At 28.8% G+C, this 5995-nt stretch overlaps 1 long non-coding RNA gene across 3 annotated transcripts; it reads left to right on the top strand.

Moving 5' to 3' along the window:
* Positions 1-361: 361 nt before the first annotated feature.
* On the top strand, positions 362-3048 carry LOC111395852. 3 transcript variants are annotated; one of them, XR_002702878.1, is made up of 2 exons: positions 362-601; positions 2763-3048. It is a non-coding gene; the product is annotated as an uncharacterized LOC111395852 (long non-coding RNA). The 3 variants fall into 3 exon arrangements; XR_002702879.1 differs by having other exon boundaries at positions 1958-3048; XR_002702877.1 differs by having other exon boundaries at positions 1878-3048.
* Positions 3049-5995: the final 2947 nt, after the last annotated feature.

The raw sequence follows: 5995 nt of genomic DNA, 5'->3' as shown, positions 1-5995 counted from the left end.
GCTCTCAAACGAACATTGCTTTTTAGTTTTGGCAGCGTTCTTCACATTTGCTTTTATTATTTTTACAACGTTCTTCGCTCGTTATCTTTACTTCTTTTTGCAATGATCACAGTTGTGTTTAGCCCCTTTACAAATGTTGTTATGGAAAAATAAAAACCAAAAAATTATTAGGCAACATAAAAAAAAGAAATGCTCTAATAGAATTATAAACAAGGGAGGATGGGGAGTGGGGCCGGAAGGGTCACGTGACACACCAACTTATATATATATATATATATATATATATATATGTGTGTGTATTTTTATTAATTTATTAATTTATTTTATTATTATTATTTTTTTTTTAAACTTCGTAATCTCGTTTCCTTCTCCTTCTGCAAAATACTTTATTGTGAGGAACTCTTGGAATTTGATACCCCTTTTGCAAAAAACCCTCCAACCTGCATTTCCATTTCCCCGCGGCCGCGATGCAGCCTCATAATTCGATTCAGTCTCCGCGATTCAACCTTGTTCAGTTCAGCCTGGTCCGTCCCTGTCTCTAGTCGGCAATGCGGGCCACCATCACTCCGCCCATAGCCCACCGCCCACCGCCAGTCCAAAGGTCAGTTTTGCTTTGCCTAAAGTTCATTCATAATTTGATTCTAGAATTTCAAATTTCGAAATATATTTGTGATATTTGATTTGTGATTGGTGAATTATGAATGTAGATTATGCATTCATCCGCTATAAATTTTGATGTGTGCAGATTAAATATGAATTAAAGAGAAATTTATTTATTTAGGAATTAGGAGATAGAAAAAGGAGGGAAAAGAATGAAAAAAAAAATAAGCATAAAATGTTGTGAATACTGAGAATACCAAAAATGATGCTTCCGTGAGCAAAATTGATTTCACGTAAATTTCATTGAAATAATTCTCCATTCCTCATGCTTAGGCATATATTCTGTGAGTTTGTTTTCTGTCAAATAAAGAAACTAAGGTTGGAAGACATTGTGAACAGTCTCAAGTTAGATTCTCTGGACTAATCTATCAGTACCCTTTCAGCAATCAGTATATATTTAGTGCTTATTTGGGTTTCATTAAGAAAGCTTGAGGAATACTATTAGTTATGTGAAATGCCTAAATCTCATTGAAATTTCTAAAATTTGTAGAGGACATTGGCTTCTTGCTTCTCCTTCGGTAGTATTAATTTCTACACCCACATTGGGTGCCTATGAAAACTTTTGTAACTAATAAACTTGTTATAAGATAACTTAATAAGATTGGATTTAACTAGAATTAGTATTAATTTCTACGCCCACATTGGGTGCCAATGAAAACTTGTGTAATTAATAAACTTGTTATAAGATAACTTAATAAGATTGGATTTAATTAGAATTGATTGTCAAAAATAAACTAAGGGTCAGATTCGATTGTGTATGACTTCTGAGCGGAGAATTCATATCTGTTTTTCGTAGTGACAGGGAACATTGGAGAAGAAAAGAAAAAATAATTGGCTGCAAATTAAGCCTCTCTTTTTCATTAAATGTCAGGGGATAATTTAGAACAAGTTCAGTTCTTGTTTTTCAAATTTGGGATTTAAGTCAATAACGTACTTTGTCATTTATATAATTTTTCATGATATGGTTTTGCAAAACACTTTACTTATTGACGAGCTGATTGGGTATTCAAGTTTATGGACTTGGAGTTTGCTATTTTAAATATGCAGTTAATAGCAATGGAGAAGGTGAGAATGCATGCACAGCAGAAACTGGAATTTATTCTGGAGATTTAGTCTTTATTCATGATGTATAATTTGGGGCGCTAACAAAATCTTACTTTCCATACAGCAACAAAAAAAGTATATATTTTATTGGTTTCTTTTTTTTCTATGGATAGGTTGATTATATCAACTGATTGGCTAGGAAGATGTAAATATTGGAAGATATGCTGAAAAAACTAATACTTTGGTCCAATAGGTGGGAAAAATCAATGCTGAGAGTGAACAGTCCTTTCAACAATGACACTGAAGAGAGAGTTGATAAGGGAAGGAAGTCTTGAAGAGTACTTGCCATATGGTGCCAGAAACATGGCCTCGGGCTACTAAAATATGTTTTTTTGTCTCCACTTTTTACCCATTAATAAAGCTAGTTTATGGGTGCAATTTTTTTAAAGGTCGTATAATTCTGATCTTCTCATACACAGATTGACTTTTGGTCCTATAATGTATGAAGTGGGGGTATGTTTAGAATTATTTAATTGACATAATCCTCATGGATTTCCGCTTTAAGTGGCAGATTATGGACATTCAATTTAAAGGCCATTGACTGTTTCTTTCACATCTTGAGATAATGCAAAAAGCAACAATTACCTAGCTATCTTGTTTATTGAAAACTACAGATAAACGGAAAGAAAGGAAATCTTTGAATCATTAGATGAATAACTTACAGACCCTTTAAAAGAGATTTGCTTGATTTTTATGCTTTGCCAAAATAGACATGTCTATATAGATCTTTGAAAAAATACAAAAGAGGGTAATTTGAGATTGCAATCTTGTAACCATTGTGATGTTTTCTGCCTAGTTTTGTTTATTAGTATTACACCACTTTATATTCTAATTGCTTTCTTTTCCGTTTATTAGTGAGCATCCTGTTTTTTGTGCTTAGACTTGTTGCAAAATAAAGTGCAGCAAATACGAAAAACCATGCATAGTTTACTGTTTTCTAGTGTTTACTTTTGCTATAGCATATAATATATTCTCAAACAAAAATTGTCTTGATGCAGTGATGTCTTTGATGAAAGCTATGGCTAAGGATATTCAACCTTTACTGGCAAATGTTCATGATGGTGGTTTGCTTAAGGAAGTGGAGAATTTAACCAAAAACCTTTACTGGCTGAAGTTAATTATAGTGGCCTGGCAGGAGAGGATGTAGATTACTCCGATATTTAGCGTGTGGATATGTTTGGATTAATTTTATACATTAATGTGGACTGATTTTCCCATTGAATTTGTGTTAGTCACAATGATTTTGGATGAAAGCAGCATTCATTTGATGCCTTTTGCAACGCACTTTGCTTGTTTTAGTATCCTTTGACTCTACAGCAACTTTGAAGATCGCAACATACGCCTGAGCATTACAGAAGGTTTTCGCAACATTTTTTGCTTGTTACGAAAGGCAATTTTTATTGTAGTGTATACTTTTAAAATAGTATTAGCAACAAACATTTTTTTCACAAAAACTTTATTGGAATAATCATTGCAACAAATTGACTTGTAGAGCCTTTTCAAGTTTTCGTGACATTTATGTGTTGTAACAATATTATAGCGACAAATATCTTATCGTTAATTTGTAGTTTTTGTGTCGAAAAATTAATGTTGCAAGTTTGTTTATGTGATGAATGATTGAAAGTTGCCGCAAAATACATTATATAACTCATATAGCGCAACAATGACTGCAACAACATATTGTCGTGGCGAAATAATTTTTGCAACAAAATCTCTATTTAAGCGACAAAAAAATTGTCGAAATTTCTATTTTTTTTTTAGTGAAAGTAATTTGTTCTCAATTAAATTAATTGGAGATATTTAACAAGCAATAAAGTTAAACTGTTTATCGACATTTAAACTAACACTTATTAAAATGTTGAGATTTATTATCACTAGCATTAACAAGACATACCATATTGGTTGTATAATCTGAAAACTATGCTTCTAATTTAAAATTTGAGTAGTAATTTCACGAACTTCAGATTGTGAATACCATACAATTATCTAATATACATATATCAAATATATTAGATACAAATTATATCTATATGATCAATGTGGATGATGATGGAGCCCCATTTATCACCTTGATTAATTTTCAATAATTTCAGTTCCTATTTTAATTAGTTATGTTTAGTGATCAATTTTCAATAAAGGGAACAAATAATATATAAGAATTCATTGGATTGAAAAATCTTCAGGTTCTTCGCTAAATCTCTATTCGAATTTTTAATTTTGCATCATTATTAATCAAGTGATGTTCCAATTGATCATGCCAAACAATTAAATAAAATAGAGTTGCTAGTGCAATATAATATTTTGTTTCAATTATACCACACATTTTAGAAACTTAGTATGTTTCTCTTTAATTTATTAGAAAATAAACTACTATTAACAGTAAAATTTTATTCTTAACACAATGCAGTATTGACTCTTTTATTGTATCAAAACAATATTCTTCTAAAATATTGCTCTATACTTGTTTATTATTACTCACTAGTAATAGAATAATATTCTTCAAGAATATTTATACATTCAAACTAATCATAACATTCTTTCTAAAATATTAACATGTACAAATTTGTGTTTATTCAGGAACATAATACAATATTTTTCAAGAATACTAATTTTTCAAGAATACTAATATATATTATTCTTTGCTTCTTCTGGAGTAATATATCAATATTTTTCTGAAATATTAAAATTGTAATGGCGTACTTTTTAGGAGCAGATAATTCTTTCTAGAACATTTATATAAGGTGGATTGTGTTTCTTCTAGAATATCAACACTACATTCATTTATTACTATGATTTCTAATTGTGCTTTTCCAAGTTCACAAGTTAAATCAAAATATTTAAGTAATCTAAAAATTCAAAAATATAATATTTAATAGAAAAAGAAATACTTTTAGATAATATACTTACTTGAATTTCAAAGCTTTAGAAAATCTTGAATAATTGACAAATTTCAAATTCGTCAAAGGTAAAATTAAAATTTTTTTATAGTACTTCAAAATTAGCTACTATTCACATAGCTATTTCTTACAAATGAACTGCTATATTTTAATAAGAACCATTTGATTTAAAGGAAAATGAGTTGTGAAGGTCCTATCCAAATTTTATAACGATTGAACCACGACTTGTTGAGATATCAATATTTTTATCACAATTGTGCAAGCTGTACAAATTCTACAAATTTTCGCAATGTTGATTTCAAAATAATAATACAATTCTTACATAGCATATAGAGTACTACTTTAGGGTCAACGAATTTCAAGTTCGTGGTAATATTTGATTCAATCGTTTTTATGAATGTGTAGTACACGTTAAAAGGGAGTACCAATAATTTTTCTTTTATATCTGTTTCTAGTCAGATACAAAAGAAATGTAAAAATATTCTATATTATTTTCTTGCATCATCTCAATGTGATATCCATTACAGAAGATATCTTAAAACTATACAACTGTCTTCTGGTTTTGTTAGAAGAAATTCATCATTAATATATAATTTTGTATTGTTTGATAAAATAATACAAGTTCTTCTGGAGCTTCCAATGATATTTATGCACTTTATATCGCATTAATATTATTTTTTTGCCAATGTTAAGGTCAGTTATTAGTTTTTGTCTTGGAGAATAGTATACATATTTGCATTATTAACTAAACAAATATATCGACAATTCATCTCGAATTTTATGATATATGTCGTTTAGGTATCTCCACAATAAAATAAAAGAAAATACAATTAATTTCGAAAAATATTATTAAATATATTATAATCACATAATAATTAATCAAGCATTCAAACTAATCAATGTCGACATTATATAAGTTATATATTTTTCTTTAGGGATGAATACTAATTAAAAATAATATATTTTTCAAAATATGAGCTATTTCGAGAGCTCGTTGTAGTTTATTTTTGCTTTTTCAAGAGCTTCTGTACTGAGATATTGAGAATTATAATTCATGTTTTTCAAAAGCAATCAAATATTATTATAATAAATTTTATGAAGATTTACTCTTCATGAGTAAAAATATAATTTACGTTATATCGTGTTTAATTATACTCTTCGAAATCAAGTAAAATCTAACTAAAATATTCGTAAATAACAAAATGCTATTTCAAGAGCAATAATATTTTATAATAGGAATGTGATAATTAATTGAATGATCACTAATCGAACAATAAACCAGAAAAGAAAAAAGAAAAAAATTAAGACAAGATATGTATTCAAAATTAAGTTAC

This window comes from Olea europaea, chromosome 6, assembly GCF_002742605.1.
Source record: "Olea europaea var. sylvestris chromosome 6, O_europaea_v1, whole genome shotgun sequence".
In the NCBI taxonomy this organism is placed as follows: domain Eukaryota; kingdom Viridiplantae; phylum Streptophyta; class Magnoliopsida; order Lamiales; family Oleaceae; genus Olea; species Olea europaea.
Note: the sequence above shows the minus strand (reverse complement) of the source record. Positions and strands in the feature narration are given on the sequence as shown.